This window comes from Talpa occidentalis, unplaced genomic scaffold, assembly GCF_014898055.3.
Source record: "Talpa occidentalis isolate TD23 unplaced genomic scaffold, MPIMG_talOcc4v2.1 talOcc4.3, whole genome shotgun sequence".
In the NCBI taxonomy this organism is placed as follows: domain Eukaryota; kingdom Metazoa; phylum Chordata; class Mammalia; order Eulipotyphla; family Talpidae; genus Talpa; species Talpa occidentalis.
The window spans coordinates 9744290-9761209 of NW_023603184.1; the positions used below are offsets into that span (position 1 = coordinate 9744290).

The 16920-nt window shown below is 40.2% G+C and overlaps 1 protein-coding gene across 11 annotated transcripts in view; it reads left to right on the forward strand.

The window, feature by feature from the left end:
* LRRC4C (leucine rich repeat containing 4C) overlaps positions 1 to 16920 on the forward strand; it is a 1047300-nt gene that overhangs the window by 979562 nt on the left and 50818 nt on the right. For 7 of the 11 annotated variants that reach the window (XM_054699256.1, XM_054699264.1, XM_054699258.1 and 4 more), the window contains one exon: positions 1727 to 1791. The exons of 3 other annotated variants lie outside the window; for them this stretch is intronic. The gene's annotated coding sequence lies outside the window, so the exon portion shown is untranslated. Of the gene's footprint in view, positions 1 to 1726; positions 1792 to 16920 lie in introns of those variants that run through there. One more of the 11 variants, XM_037522438.1, reaches the window with a different exon arrangement.

The window sequence follows — 16920 nt, forward strand, 5'->3', positions numbered from 1 at the left end:
TTCATCATGAGTACCAGCCCTGATTGATAAGATGTGATTACCTGATTTGCTTTGAGTTGGAGGACTTTTGCTTGCACTCAATTCACTTGATCGATTGGTGATGTCTGTGATGTGACAGGAGTGGAGCTACAGTCTGACAAGAGATTTCATAGACTTCCCCTTTGGGGGGGGATTGAGAAACAGAATTTATATATTTATATGGCTTGCAAGTTTAGAATGTAGTGTAATGTGTCTTAGAGTGTGGCTGTGAGAACGTGAAATACCTATGTGGAAAGGATTCAACTCTGGAAGATGAACAGAAATGGGAAAACAATTCTTTGGTGAAGTAATTTAAACTTGGATTTTCTTGTTCTTAATTTGGTATGTGGTATCGATTATGGGAGGTGACCAAGCACCTGAACTTGAAAAAATTATCTGATGTTCAAATTTTGGTTCTCAACACCTTCAGACCAATTTTCCCCGATTCCAATATTAAATATTGGATTGACTGATGTGGTGTATGTGGATTCACACATTTAGTTGCTTGTGGCATAAAGTTTGTGTGTAATATTTCAATAGTAGTGGTTGCTGTTTCCTCCACCTAGATCAGAAAGAGAAACTAATTTTGACTGAATGAAAGCCTGCATGTATCCGCAGAATTGCAAGATCTCTTTGATGTGATTCTTCCCCTCATGGAAATGAAATAAGAAGTGGCTTTCGAAAATGCTTTGGGAAAAATGATATAATGGTGAAATGCAGCTTTTCTATTATTGTCATCACATTTTTTTTCTTATTATTTGAAATTTGAAACCCTGATTCTTTGATGAAGGCTATATGTGTCACTGTAACTCTCAACTTATTCAAGGTTTTATTTTTTTTAAGATTTATTTATTTATGCATACAAGAACTGGATACAGGCCAGAGGTTCAGGGGGTGAGAGGATTCACCAGAGACAGAGTGGGGAGCAGAACAGGTGGATTGATTGAAATACACTGCTGAGGGGAGCAGCAGGCCAGGCAGGAGAGGTCTGCTGTGCCATGTGGTTTAGCTTCCTGGCTGGGGATCAAACTCATGCTGCAGTGGCTGCTGATAGCTTGATAGTACTGCTACTTAATCCATTGTGCCACCAGGGAGGCCCTTTATTCAAGGTTTTCTGACTTTCTGTGCTTTATACCTACATGAAAGCTCTTCTATCTTTTCATGTTTTAATGACTTCATTAGGATCTCCCCTCCCCTTTTTCTTCAGGAATCATCGCTTTGAAATCTGTGCTCAAAGCATATGTAAGCAAGAAGGTGACTTTTTGGGTTCATATTGTAATTGATGATGCAAACTGCTAATTAAATGCATCTGTGTCTAATCAAAACCTATCTAGACTTAAGCAGTGCAGCTGTGCACCAGAACAAGCACGTGATGGAGTTGATTGGTAATGGTGTAAGGACATGACTTGCCCTACATCCAGAGTCCCCAAGATAGGCAGAACCTTAGTATCTCTTAGAGGAGCTTTTGAAAATCATTGCAGTATTCAATACGTCCTGCCCTCAGCACTAGTGCCCTACAATTTTGAATTTTTTAAGCCTCCTTAAGAAAATGTCATTGATCAACTATGATTCACAACTATCGTTCTGGATTCAAAATGTGCTTGGATGAAGTGTAAACAAGACCTAGATTGGTCCAGAGTTCTTCATTTGCCTGTAGACTCTTTCACTTTATTCAAAATCCCATTTCATTCTTTTTTTGTTTTCTCAGTTCATCTTGTGGGTTTGATAGCTGGCTGAATCCAGTAGCAGTTTGTACTTAAACAGAAAAAGTAGGTGAGTCTTTGGCTTTGTTTCATTATAGGTTAGTATGAGAATTTCATGGATAATATTTTGTTCTTGGGAAATATCACCTATCATTCTTTGCATGAGCACACAGATTTGGTGCAGGATAAATATAGGAAACTCCTGTGTGGGATAGTGACTGGTTCTTGTAAATAATGTTAACATCACAGTGCATTTTAGTAACATTTATTTTATTAATATATAATCTATATTAGAAGCACATTTATATTGCTCAATTTTATCCTGATTGAATATATTTTATTGTTAAAAATATCTCCATAATGTACATACTTAGGGTTGTTTCTACCAATATAGGTGATTCTTCTCTAAATCAGTAGCTATATTCTAATTACCACACAGAGTCCCCATAGAAGTAAAATACAACTAAAATACTGCTTTTGTCATCTCCTATTTCACTTTTTTTTCCAGTACCATTGATCTTTTAGCTATTTTTTCTTCCAACTATTATTTAAACCTCATATTAAGTAGTTACTATGTGACATGTCAAACCCTTCCCTTCTCTTTATAAAAAGCTATGAAGATATATTTCTACTATTTGGGAAACTGAGGCCCACTGAGATAGAAAGTTGTTGACTAAATAGAAGCTTCAATCCCCTAACTATAAAACCCATGTAATTATATTATATGTCTTTGTTCCAGGGAATTTGTGTGAGAGAAAAGTGCACTGGTGTGCCCTAGTAGCTAAATAATCAGTACTTCAAAAACCAGCTGGCCATGATCTTCGAAAATAAACAAACAAACAAAAACACAGGATCAACAAATGGCTCTTTAAAATGTCCCCACCAGTCTCTAAGTACAAGAAAAGAGAAAGAGGAGGAACAAAGAAATTTCATCTTTTTACCCTTCCTATTGTACAATAGAAGTGGAAAGATGGGCCTCCCCAGACCAGGGAACTGGCCTACATGGCACAGCAGACCTCTCCTGTCTCACCACTGCTCCCCTCAGCACCACTGCTCCCACTCTGTCTCTGGTGAATCCTCTCACCCCCTGCACCTCTGGCCTGCACCCCAAATCTTCTATGCAAAACTACATAAATAAAATCTTAAAAAAAAAAAAGTGGAAAGAGATAAGACCCTGAGGATGGAGTGGCAGGTGAGTGACCTAAATCTTAGACTCTAATCACATGGCTATCACCCTGGACTAGATCCAAAAGGGAAACTGCAGTCAGGCTGGATTTGTTGACATAGGGTCATATTTTATCATTGCATAATAAATTGTCCCTGATGCAAGAGCATTTAAGAGTTTGAAAGAAAGCCTTCATGACTGTTTGGGGTAATTTCATGCCAAAATGTATTCCTTAGAGAAGTTATAAATCAATAGAATATCAAAGACTTGCACAGGTGTGCACAAAAAAAGCTTTCAACTATTTTTTTGCATCCTTTTCATTACATATCATCAAGGTCCACTTTGAAGTCTCTTTCCAGGAATCAGGAGCATAATTTGTAACTGGCATCAGATACAGATGCATTTTTTTTTCTTCATTTTGGGAGTTAGTAGTTACCTGATTGTAGAGCATGAGAAAGAAATCTTGCTGACTTCTGCACCCGTTTTGAACAGAGCATATGTTGCTCTGGTTTAAATCCTTTGTGTTCAAACTTTTTGAAACCATAGAAATGATAACAATAAAAGTAGATGTGAATAGAAACCTGTAAGGTAGAAGAATGATGCAAAGTCGATAGGGTAAAAATTCCTTAAGCCTATACTAAAATAAAGTTCTCATGTCTCCTTATATTTTGGCAATATAACTTCTATGGACAAACACTTGTCCTGATTTTTACTAAAAATCCTTTACTTAATGCCAGGTAGATTATATTCATAGGGGTTCACTTTAGTCAAAACAATAAGGGAAGTTGTTGAAATGTTGAGATATAGAAAAAAATATTTTTGCAAGCACCAGAGGGATTTTAGGACTAAAAAAAGAGTCAGAATTTCCATGGCTTTTTATATTATTGAAAATACATATTATATTTTTATATTATTGATATTATTATTATTATTTACATTTTAAAAGGACAGGTTTATTAGGAAAACGAGAAAGAAAAAGACGCCTGCATAGTCACAGGTGGGCAGGAGAGCTGGCTCAATTTCCTTTTTTTAAGCAAGACCATTGTTTTTAAAAAAGTAATTAAAGATTCAATTGGAGAAAATATACTGAGGCTTGGTAGTAGCTCATTTCCAAATGTTGATACTGATAAAGTTCACTTTTTAGTGTTTCATGCTAGATTTTCCTGTTTTCCTTCAGAATTCTCTACTTTGAGTCATGTAATTAGTGATTTTATATTATGCCAGGGACAGATCTTTAAATCTAAGCTCTGTAGCCTCAAGGAAGATTCATGAATATTCTCTTCTTTTTTCTTTCTCCCTCCCTTCCTGTCTCTCTTTCCCACATAATATACTTTCTCCTTCTCTCAGACATTTGTCCCTTCAGGGCAGATTTCTGGAGTGTTGCATCTGTTCGCTACAGGGCATTGATGGTCAGACTCCTTCATCTATGAAAGCCATTTGGAATCCTCCATTCAACCAAGAGATGGAGGAACTCATTTTCCCCTCCAGGGGGTGAGGGTTGGCTGTCTGGAAGGCAAAAGAGAGCAGGGAAATGACAGAAGTTCTAATGTGCAACCCCCCTTCGCTTCTCTTCACCTCACCTCCCTCAGGTGTATACCAAAGATGGCTGTGCAGGTTAATCTAGGGGTGCCGATATCTATGTCGTTGCAACTGGGCTGTTCCTTTGCAGGAAAGATCTCACAGCTCTGTGGGGTGGGGAGCAAAAGCAACAAGGCTTTGCAGTTGTCCCTGTCTGAAAACCTGGAAGGGGGAGCTGGCTTTTGAGATGCTGCCAATCCAAACACTTATACGTAGAGTAGGACCAATAAAAATACAGGAATCTGACAGTTGTCACTAAGAGCCCTGATTCAGAGGCTCAAAAAAGAAATAAATAAACCCCGAAAGGCGTTTCACCTTGACGTGTTCTCATGGCAGCAGGATAAGCCTCTGCACTGGGTGCTAAGAGTTCAGTGTAATTTTGCTTTTGGCACTGGACCAGTTGTCAAAGCCAAGGCGGAAGTCAGAGTTCAGCCTTCCTCAGGCTTTCCCCAACACCCCCACTGCTGAGTGGCTGGGATTTATTTTTTTTTTCCCCCAGCGGAGAGAGATGATCTGATTTGAGCCCCGGGCAGTCACCGCGGCTGCTTTGTTGGCTTCCCTGCTTGGCAGAGGCTTGCTGTGGCTTGACTGATACGTGTCAGTGGCAGCATTTGCTGCCATCCGCTGGCACAGCCCTGCCACTCTCAAGCCTCCGAGGGCATCCTGCACAAAATGCTGCTGACAGAGGAGCCCCAGTCACACAGAGAGATCAAGGGGCAGGTGCATGGGGGTGGGAGGATTTGCTTAAAGGGGAAAGCCAGATCTGCCCATCAGTCTCTCCCTCATCCTGGAGCCTGGAACAGCAGAAATGGCAGAGAGACAAGCTTGCCGGAAACCCACCTTTCTGGGCAGTGATGTGCATCCCTTGCATGGATTTGAGATGATCTAGGGTAAAATTAGGCTAAGCCTGGCAGCCCAGGGTCCTTGTGTCATTGACAGACAGGAAGTGTGGCCCAGACCTTTCAAAATAGAAGGGGAAGTAATGATATTGACGGTGACACAGACTCCAGCATCATAACCTCCGTGACAGCACAGAATTCCGTTTTGAAGGCCTCCAGCTGCACTGGAGCCTGAGGAAAAACTCTGTTCTTTGTTTTTCACAGACAAACAATGTCCAATTCAGAGAGAATGAGTCTGGGAAGGAGATGGGAGTAGGGAAAAGAGGCAACCTTGTTGTGTCCTAGTTTTCATCTTTCTACTATAGCTGTGCCATTCTTCTCTCTCACATCCTTGCTGGGGGAAACAAAGAAATTTAGGAGAGTGAGGAGAAATTTACAGACACTCAGAAATGAGAAGCATGTTAAGCAAAATTATGAAATCAAATAAATCTGTCCTATGAGACTTCTAGGATCCCTGTTGGTTTGGATTATAAGTTTTTTCATCCATTCATTTATTCAAACACCCATGGACTCATGCAACAGATTAGTATTGAGGATCTATAGGCAGGTAGATTCGATCTAGAATTGTGAACAAGAAACAACTGTGTAACTGTATTTCTAGAGGTTCTTACAAGTAACTAGACAAGCAAGCTCACGCACATTGCAGGTGGTGGTACGTAAGACATCAGTGAGCTCATATGGTAACTAGTAACAGGGTACAGTGGTAACGAGGATGCTTGGATATGGACGACAGGTGGAGATGGCTTCCATGAGGACAATGCAGAACTGAGATCCGACAGTGAGCCACGAAGGGATGGGGGATTGGAAGGTGAAAACTTACCAGGCTCCTGGGTGTTTTCATACTTTCAGATGTTAAGGGAACTTGTTCTCATGTTCCTCATTCCATCCTTCCTTACTCAGGACTTCAGGTATTCAATTTCATCTCCATTACAGTAAATCCTCACTAATGTCATCAGTAGCTTCTTGGAAACTGACTTTAAGAGAAATGGCATATAATGAAAGCTGACTGGGGTTATTTTTTTCCTCATCAATATAGGAGGAAACAAAAACAAGGAAGGAACTACCTTGAGCAAGCTTCTTCACGTCTCATGCTGTCTTTCTGCTTCTGATAAATGGAGATAATAGGAGTTCAAAGCCATGTATTGAGGGTAATTTCAGGATAGAATGAAAAATTTAGCATATTGCCTGGAACTTTGTAGGAGCTTAGTTCTTATTCTTCCTGTTTGCTTCACCCCATTTTAATTCAAAATCCTAACTAAAGCATATACTGCAGCTCTTCCTAGAGATAAAAATATTCCAAGAAGGATAAGGTGGTATAATTTTGGTCGTCTGCTCGGAGGTGTGTTGAGGTTGGGGAGGTGATCTAGAAGTCATTCTTGAAGTCAGACTTTGTTGAGGGTTGCCTAGGATGTATGCTAAGCCCAGGGTTCTAGAAACAATGGTTTTCAGCCCCATCATTATCTTTGGGTAATTAAGTTCAAGGTGGCATCTGATTGTGGGTGAAAATGAATATTGCAGGAGAGCCTTTTCTTTCAGTAGCTCCCCAGACTCTCTGTCAGGCCTCTTTCTTCATTTCCACACATCACTCTACCCCTCCCAAAAATCTCCCATACTCTCCTCAGCTGGCTTCAACCAAGGTATTAACTGATAACAGATTCTCACTGATAGTTTCCCCTGTAAGGTTTTACACCTGTCATGGAACTTGTTTAAAACTCATTTTGCACACCTTATTTAAATTTCACTCTGTGAAAGATTCTCTCCTGGGATGAATTGGGATTTGTAACTGGAAACGTAAGACAAAGGCAGACCGTGAGAACAAGCTGTGTTAACAGGAGGACATGTGGAGAATGCACTCTTCTCAAGTGGAAATCCGTTTTCTTCTAATGGAACACTCTTGGGCGTCCCTCCAGGGATGCAGCTACCTGAACTTTCTCGCCCCTTCTGATACAAGAAAGAAATGGATCTGAGTGATATATATGTTGGGGTGGTCTAATATCGGGGTGCGATTGGAGGCATGGTGTGGAAGAATTCACCAGAGATAGAGTAGAGAATAAAAAGGTGGGTTTATTGCAATATCCTGCAAGGGAGCAGGGGATGAAACAGGAACCAACATCTGTGCAGGAAAAAGAGTTTGTAAGTCTCCTTTGTAACCTGTTTTCTCAGACTTTTTCATGAGTAAGAGAGTTGATCTCTGCTAGTTGCTAACTGCTGCTAGTTGCTAACTGCTGGGACATTGGGCTTCAGTGAATCTTTGACACAGGATGGGTCCTGCTTGGTTCTGTTTGCCTTGTTTCCACATTCCTCAAATTCTCCATAGCACCTCAATGTTCATGTGGACCCAGAGTCAGGTTCCCATGACAACTCTCAGTTTCCTTTGTCTATTTTGTGTCACCCAGCAATGTTCAGCTGAGCAAAGAACAGACTAAGTTTTAACTCTACTAAATGATACCCTGACATGTGTGTGCATGCATTTGTGTGTGTGTGTGTTTAATGAAATGTTAACATTAGCTAAGATCAATCCCTTAAAATCTGGGTAAAATTTCATGTACTCTACCACTAAGTACTGTTGGAAGTCAAACACCCTACCACAAATTATTGTGGTGTTTGCCCATCTCCTGGTCCCTGTTCCCAATCTAAGCAGTATTTTCTTACTCCCTCATGTTTTCTCTGGTTCTTTTCTGGTTTCCTTCTGGGATAAATTCAAATATTGACCACCAACCCTTCTTGACACTCTGTCTCTCTCTGTTCGCACCAAGAAGAGACAACTTGTGTAGAAGACTTAATTGTCCATTAAGGAGTAATAATAAGAAGGTACATTTGAAGTCTCAGTATTGACATACTTTCTAAAACCCTTGAAGTCAGTTCCATTTATAGGGACTTCAGTTTCCTTTTTTTTTTTTTTTTAAATAGAGGCATGTTTATTTATTTATTTATTATATTTGTTTGTTTGTTTTGTTTATACATGCACTGGGTACAGTCAGAAGCGCGGGAGGGTGAGAGAATTCACCAGAGCCAGAGTGGGGAGCAGAGCAGGCAGAAGGACTGAAGTACACTGCTGAGGGGAGCAGCGGGTGGCAGGAGAGGTCTGCGCACCATGTGGGATCCTCCTCTGGTGGCCGGGGAGCAGCCGGGGATTGAACCGGCGCCGCAGAGGCCGCGGGCAGCTTCGCAACCCAGCGCTCAACCGCTGCGCCACCGGGGAGGCCCCAGTTTCCTTCTTGATGTGTGTATCCAGTTTAACTCTGCTGCACACATCTCAGCAATGCTTACTATGCCATAGTTAATTTTCCAACTTATGACACTTTTGAGTGGACAATAGGCATCAAACAGAACTATCCTGGGGCATTTGGGACCTATTATCACCCACAGAGATGGAACAGAGTTAAGCTCCTAGCTGACATCGGACTTTTGCCTGTCTCTCTGTACTTATTATGGATATGCTCAAACTTGATTCAGTTACCATCCCATTCTTAACTCTAAACTTGTCTTCAGTTAATGATCTACATTACTACTTTTTTCAGATCTCTCCACCACTTAACCCTCGAGATTGGTCTGTATGCTGTTATCCTGAATGCCATCTGTGGATACTTTTAGAGTGAGAATGAGCCTCTGCGCATAGCCATAAGGTCTAGAGTCTAGCCCCAGACTAGGAATGGGAGGGGTGATAGTGAGGGCTGGGGAGGGGTACAAAGCAAAGCTGGCGTTTCTTGGGCTTCACATTACCAAAATGAAGCACTTCGAACAGCAGGTTCCTTTCTTCTCTCCTTATCCCCCAACCTTTCAATGAGCAACAAAAAAAGCTGCAGAGTTTCTCATCAATTCCAAAGAGCACCTGCACCCCTATGTTTATTGCAGCACTGTTTACAATAGCTAAGCTTTGGAAACAACCCAAATGCCCCAAAATAGATGACTGGATCAAGAAGATGTGGTACATATATACCATGGAATATTACTCAGCATTCAAAAAAGATAAACACATGCAATTTGCAGCAACATGGATGGCGCTGGAAGGGATCATGCTCAGCGAAATAAGCCAAAAAGAAAAAGAAAAATACCGGATGGTCTCACTCATAGCAGGAATCTAGAAAACTTAAATAAGGGACCAGGAAAATGAATATAAGAAAGTGAAAATCAAAATCAACAAAAAACTATGAACCAGAGACACTTTTTGGGGGTGGGGGCGGGAGGGGAAGGATTGGGTCAGAATGGGGCGTTTGCAATTGTATGGGGGAATATAAAAATAAAATTTAATATTTAAAAAAAAAATTTAAAAAAAAAAAAAAATAAATAAAATGAAAAAAAAAAAAAAAAAAAAAAAAAAGCTGCAGAGTTTCTGATTGGTTTTATAATGAGATCATTATCATAGCTTGATCATGTTGCTGCAGCCACTTTCCAGGCCATAAACTACAATGTAGAACTGAAGGTCTAGAGAGAACACACCTGGACAGTGGTGGCCTCTGGGTAATGGACTCTGTTCCCTGTCCCCTCTGGGCGGCAGGTGGTACGAGTTGACTGATTATTATAGGAAGAGCGTCCCAATCTGCAGGCTCAGCTGTTTGCTACCTTTCTAGGGATGTGAGAAAAGAAAAAAATAAATAAATAAATAAAACAACAACAACAACATTCAAGTATCTTTTTTTTTTCCCTAAACAGGGACTTCATGATAATTTCATTATTGACAATTACAAAGGAAAAAGCACTCAAATGCAAAAATTAATGTCCAATTTGCCTTTTAATGGCCCGAGGCGAATCTGATGGCTATTGCAATCCAATGGAATGACGATTTAAAAAGGGAAAAAAAAAATGCCATGATTAAATTCCTTCTGCCCTTACCCAGGTGTGTGCTTTCTGGCTTTCCCCTGGTTGCTACCAAATTTGCAGAGAGCATTTTAAAAAATAAAATGACCTTTTTAATGTTTTCCCTCCCCTTCTAATTATAAAGCTAACATTCTCATTACAAGGCAGTAGCATGCTGTGGCTAAAAACTCAGGTTCGGCAACCCCTTGCTGTATCATGGAATTACTTTCAAGCTTCCCAGCTTCTCTGGGGCCATTTTTCTCATCTGTAAAATGGGAGTAATAATTGTACCTACCTCCTTATATTGTCAGGAAACTAAATGAGTTAATACATGTAAATTTCAAGAATTGTCCACAATACTTGTATAGTAATGGTTAGCTGCAGATATGATGGAAGCCAACTGTGAAAACGCACAAAGATAAAAACAAACCACCTACCCATACAGAGGTGAGCACACTCACCCTTTGGGATATTTTTATTGAATGTTTCATTTTGGTGATTGTGTTTTTGTGTGTATTTGTGTGGCTGTATCACATTTTAAACACAGTTGTATATCTTTTTCCTTTTAACTAAATTTTGCCATTCAGCATTTTGCATACAATGACAATTATTTGCAGAAAATTCTAAAATAAGAATTTTTTAAAAAGGTTTATTCTGTGGCATTTTATTTGTATAATTATTTTAATGAAGTGAGACAATATATCTTAAATTGAGAGGCATAAATTCAATAGATTTTCTCTCATTTAACTTACAGTTACCCTAAAGAACACTCTTGTGATGAAAACTTTTGGTTTCCTCTGGGGTTGAACACAGGGTAGAAGGGAAACTTATATCTGGGTGTTTAGATCATGGTGGACGGGGCAGTGAGGAGGAGAAAGGCATAGTCTGGGAAGATGGACTTAATGGTATCGATCTCATAATAATGTTAAGAATATTAAATTAAATAGCACCGATGTGTAGCATGCTTAATATAGTAAGTATCTAATAAATTATAATTGTTGTTGTTATTAATATTTTTTATTTACTGCTTTAGAGACTATGTCTTAAGTACTTCCAAACTGAATGGTAGAAATAAATTGGAGCATTTGAGTTTCACTTATTCTGAGTCAACTCTTTAAAAAGAGAAAGCAAAACTATCAAGGAATGGAACTTCCTGTTGATTACCTTTCTTCACTTGAATGATTATTTCAGTCACTCTCTCTTCTTATCCACCACTTAGAAGTATGAGAAGCAAGAGCTTGGCCATCGGAGGTCATCCAAATGACCAAGCAGACATGGAGTCCTGGGGTGGAGTGGGGGGGGGCAGGTTCCTGCTCCAGGTGCCTCTGATGCTCATGGGCAGAGCTCCATTTCCTGCCTTCTCTTTCCTATTGTTCATTTAAGTGCTTCTCTGGCTTTCTCATCTTACTCCCTATTAAGCTCTCTCCTCATCGTTGGCTAAGAGTGGACCAGAAATGGATTTACTAACTATTCAATTACCCAAATTATCTTGCTCAGTTGCTGTCAAATGAAGCTGAACCAGGCTGGCTCTCAGACAGTGTGGAACAATATAACCAGTCCTGTCTCACCAAGCTCTGTGACACTCAAGGTCATGGTCTACGTGAAAAGTCCATCACAAGACGTACCACCTATATTGTTCATGAACCCCACTCCATGCTTATTTTCCCATGTGTATAGCTGACCCCATAAAGCTGAGGTATAGATGTGAGTCCCCAAAAAGCTAAGTCTAGAATGATTTGCAGTCTGCCTCTGCTTCAAGTAAAGTATACCAAAATGCAGAATTTTAACCTTAACTCACTGGAGGGAGAAAGGGGGAAATTCACAGTAAGTCTTGTTTCTTTTCTCTCTCTCCCCTACATCCTCTTCCAACAACTACAACAAACACAGTTTTATGGGCCACAGTCTCCAACAGATGGGAAGGAGGGAGGTCATTATTTTTCACCATCTTGGAGAGAAAGGACAGCAATGGGATGATATGAAACAGCTTAGATTGAAGCACAGAGGACATATATTTTTTAAAGGTTTATTTTATTTATTTATGCATGCAAGAGTTGGGGTTCAGGCCACAGGTGCAGGAGGTGAGAGGATTCACCAGAGATAGAGTGGGGAGCAGAACAGGTGGATCTACTGAAATACACTGCTGAGGGGGTCAGCAGATGAGACAGAAGAGGTCTGTTGCACCATGTGGGTCAGCTCCCTGACCAGGGATCGAACTCATGCTGCAGTGGCTTGTGATTGCATCATAGTGCTGAGACTTAACCCCTTGCACCACCAGGAAGGCCCATGAGGACATATTTTTTCAGGCTGACTACTGCTGCAAAGAATTATTTAAATTACTTGTCCATAATGATACTGTCATACTACTACTTTAGGACATGTAGATATAAAACTACCGGAGATCAAAGTGTTTTGTTTGGTACACGTGATTCAGCATAGATTCGCTTTGTAGGAATACTAATTTAGGCACATTAATAGCTCTGGGAAAGTAATTTTGCAGTAAAGAACCAGACTAGACTTTCTTTACATAGATAGCAAAAATGTGTTTATCATTCAGTGCCCTACCCCTGCCTCCTCCTTCCTTTCCTTTCTATTTCCCTCCTATCCCTCCTTCCTTTTCTTTCTCCCACCCTCCTTTTCTTCCTTCTTTCCCTATAGCAAGCCTATTTTTTCTGTTTTATGAGCCAGAAAATTAGGCACCCTTGCTCTAGGCCTTCTTGCTGTTTCTCATTATCAATCACTCCCTGGTCACAACAGCAGATTGCGTTATTCCTTAACTTGAGTTTGCTTACTTAAATATGCACTACCTTGCTGAAGATATTATTGGACACATCATGGAAGACAGAGGTGTGGATCAGACACAAACATGCCATTGAAGAGCATATAATCTAAGGAGACAAGATAAGACATGAAACATTCAAGACAGAAAATGATAAATCTCATTTGAGAATAGTCGATAAAGGCTATGGATATTTCGATGCATACTTTTTTTTTTTTTTTTTTTATAGAGGCATGTTTATTTATTTATTAATTATATATTTGTTTGTTTGTTTTGTTTATACATGCACTGGGTACAGTCAGAAGCGCGGGAGGGTGAGAGAATTCACCAGAGCCAGAGTGGGGAGCAGAGCAGGCAGAAGGACTGAAGTACACTGCTGAGGGGAGCAGCGGGTGGCAGGAGAGGTCTGCGCACCATGTGGGATCCTCCTCCGGTGGGCGGGGAGCAGCCGGGGATCGAACCGGCGCCGCAGAGGCCGCGGGCAGCTTCGCAACCCAGCGCTCAACCGCTGCGCCACCGGGGAGGCCCTCGATGCATACTTTGTGCCTGTTCTCACTTAGTGACTGGTAAACAATTTACCAGGAGAAATGATATAGTTATATTTTTTAGGTATGGGCAAGGTTGGAATTATTAAAGAACTCTAGTTATTTGTTTAGAAAAGAGTATTGTGTAGAGCAACCACTAGGCCAGGTGTAAGTTCCTATTGATAGGGTTCCTGTTGAATGTCAGGAGAACTTTGTTATTTTACTCCTTTGTTCCTTCCTTTGATCCACCCATCCATCCATTGAGCCATCCATCATCTATCCACCTATCCACCCACCTATCCACCCACCTACCCACCCACCCATCTGTCTGTCCGTCCATCCATCCATCCATCCATCCACCCATCCATCAGTCTTCCATCCATCATTCCTTCCATTCTCATGACTTTCCATTTCTGATACTTACTTGCTTTTTATTTTTCTTTCCTTTTTTGTTTTCTTTCTTTATCATCCTGTTCTCTTTCACACTTACAATGTGTGAAGTCTGTCATCTCACTAGGATAAATATATCTTATTTACTCCCCAAAACAACTCTGTGAAGTAGGTACTCCAATTATATATTTTTTAAAGGAAGACAACTTGAGAAAGGTCCAGTGACTTGCCCAAGGCTATCAGGGAGCAGCAGCAGAAGCAGATCTCAAACTTATGTCCATCTGAATAAAATTTGTGATTAAGCACAAAACTCTATATCTTATCTCTGGCAGGTGACATCATTGGACTTCCTGTGCTTCTGCTGGCCAGAGGCAGAGATAAAATACTGCCTGTCTCATACTTGACTCAACTCTCAGCTGCTTATGTTGTAAAAGTTAAAACTAGAGATGTCATGAGAAATACAAAGTCAAAGTGGCAACATTTCATTTTTACTAAAAGCTATATACACTAGTGTACAATCTATGCTATAACAAGCACACAAACATATATGATCACATTCAATAGTAATGAAATTCAGTGAAAGAATCCCTACTTGTGGTTAACAGATTTGCAGTGACAAACACAAGAGGAGGAACTCCTGTAAATGAGAGTAGAGGAAGGAGGGAATCAGCAGTGGGATGAGATAAAATTGGGGACTGGCTGTATTCCCTTTAGGAATGTGCTCTTATATAGTCCTTTAATTTTATTGACTTGATTCTTGATACATAGAGTAAAACTTCTGGATATGCTGTCGGATTCCCTCCCATCCAACAGCTATTTCCTCTTGGTATGGACTCTTGGGTAGATCATGAGGTAAAAGGTGATTCTAAAAAGATACATTTCTGATGCAAATCAAAATCACAATGAGATACCACCTTACCTGAGTGAGCATAGCCCATACCAAAAAGGCCAGGAACTATAAGTTTTGGTGAGGGTATGGAGAAAAACCAATCCTCTTACAATCCTGTTGATGAGAATGTGGCCTGGTCCAATCCCTCTCAAAAGCAGAATAATATTTTTTTCAAAAGGCTAAAAATAGATCTGCCGGGCCTCCCCGGTGGCACAGCGGTTGAGCGCTGGGTTGTGAAGCTGCCTGCGGCCTCTGCAGCGCCGGTTCGATCCCCGGCTGCTCCCCGGCCACCGGAGGAGGATCCCACATGGTGTGCAGACCTCTCCTGCCGCCCGCTGCTCCCCTCAGCAGTGTACTTCGGTCCTTCTGCCTGCTCTGCTCCCCACTCTGGCTCTGGTGAATTCTCTCATCCTCCTGCGCTTCTGACTGTACCCAGTGCATGTATAAACACAAACAAACAAACACACAAATAAATAAATAAATAAATAAATAAATAAAAACATGCCTCTATAAAAAAAAAAAAAATAGATCTGCCATATGACCCAGTAACCCCACTCCTAAATAACTGCCCCCCAAATACAAAAACACTAATTTGAAAGGCAGCATGAACTCCCATGTTTTTTTAGCAGCACTATTTGCAATAACTAATATATTGAGACCACCTAAGTGCCCCCAAATGAATGAGTAGATCAAGAAGATGTGGTGTATAAACACAATGGAATACTACTCAGCCATCAATAAAAGATAAACTAATGCTATTTGCAGCAAAATGGATGGAGCTGGGAAGGCTTATGCTAAGTGAAATAAGCCAGAAGGAGAAAGGTAGATACTGGACGGTGTCAGTAAATATGGGATATAGAAAAACCAAGCAAAGGGGCAGACAAAAACAAACTTTCAAACCAACCTTTGAAAACTTTGGCTTTCAGAGAGGGAGAAGAAAGAAGAGGGGTAAAAAGAGGGAGAAAAACACAATGGACTAGGATGAAAGACTATGGAAGCTCTGGCAGTGGGGGGCAAACAGTGACTACAACTGGGGGTGGGAATCTTATGCTTTCAAAACATTAGCAATGATGTAAAATAGTGGCACTTCAATAACAATAATAATTGAATAAATAAATAAACAACAAAAAAGAATGCAGTTTTGCTGGTCAAATAACAGTGGGAATTTTAAAGTAAATCAACCATATTCAGTAATTCATTGTCATAGTATTAAATTAAAATAAAATACTTCTTTTCATTCCCCCATACATGCATCTGTGATAGGGGTTGTGTTACATAATTTTCAGTTTTTAAAAAAATGGCCCTTTAGGAAAAAATGCCTTGGCTGATTTGATAATTATATTATTTGAACCATAAGTAAAAAGTCAGGTTTTAACAGTTAAGTTTCAGAAATCAATTGGGTTTTTACTTTAATCACTCCTTTATTTTTTTCCCTTCAGATTTTAGGTAATTGACAATGGTTTACAGTTAATTACCTATTTAATTAGTTACAGTTCATTTCCAAGGTGTCATTCTTGTAAAAAAAAAAAAATGTGTCCTATACCAGCAGACAGATATTGCAATACCTCTGACTATCCGTCTATTATCTTTCTGTCTATCATGCATCTCCCATGTTTATAGGGAGAGAGACAGAGGGGGTTGTGGAGAGGAGAGAGAGAAGTAGGGTGAGATTTATTTTCTCTAGCCAGATGTGGATTAAAATCTCCAACTAGTCTTTCCCATTCAACTCCTATATCTAATTATAATGTCTTGTCACTAAATGCTGAGCTTTATGTTCTGGTTTTACCTGTGATGCCTTGAAGTCCCATCTTCTCACTGCTGCTAGTGCCCCATTATTCACTCATGATGTCATGTAACTGACATCTCCACAGCGCCTACTTGATGCACAGGTCTGTGTCTTTGTACTCATGGCCATATCCTTTAGACACATTCAGTCTCTAGCGAGAGCAGACAAAATAAGCAGGTGCTTATGGTACAAGGTAACATGTGACAAGCAAGGAAGGGCGAGACACTCATGTTTTTGGAACACTTTCTCTCAAGGTCAACAACTTTGCGAGGTATTCTACAAGGGTTACTTAATTTAATGGTCACTATGGCCCTAGGTGAAAAATAGCTTTTACTACATTGATGTAAAGATTAAATAAGTCTCAATGGATTTATGTTTTCAATTGAGACTACAAT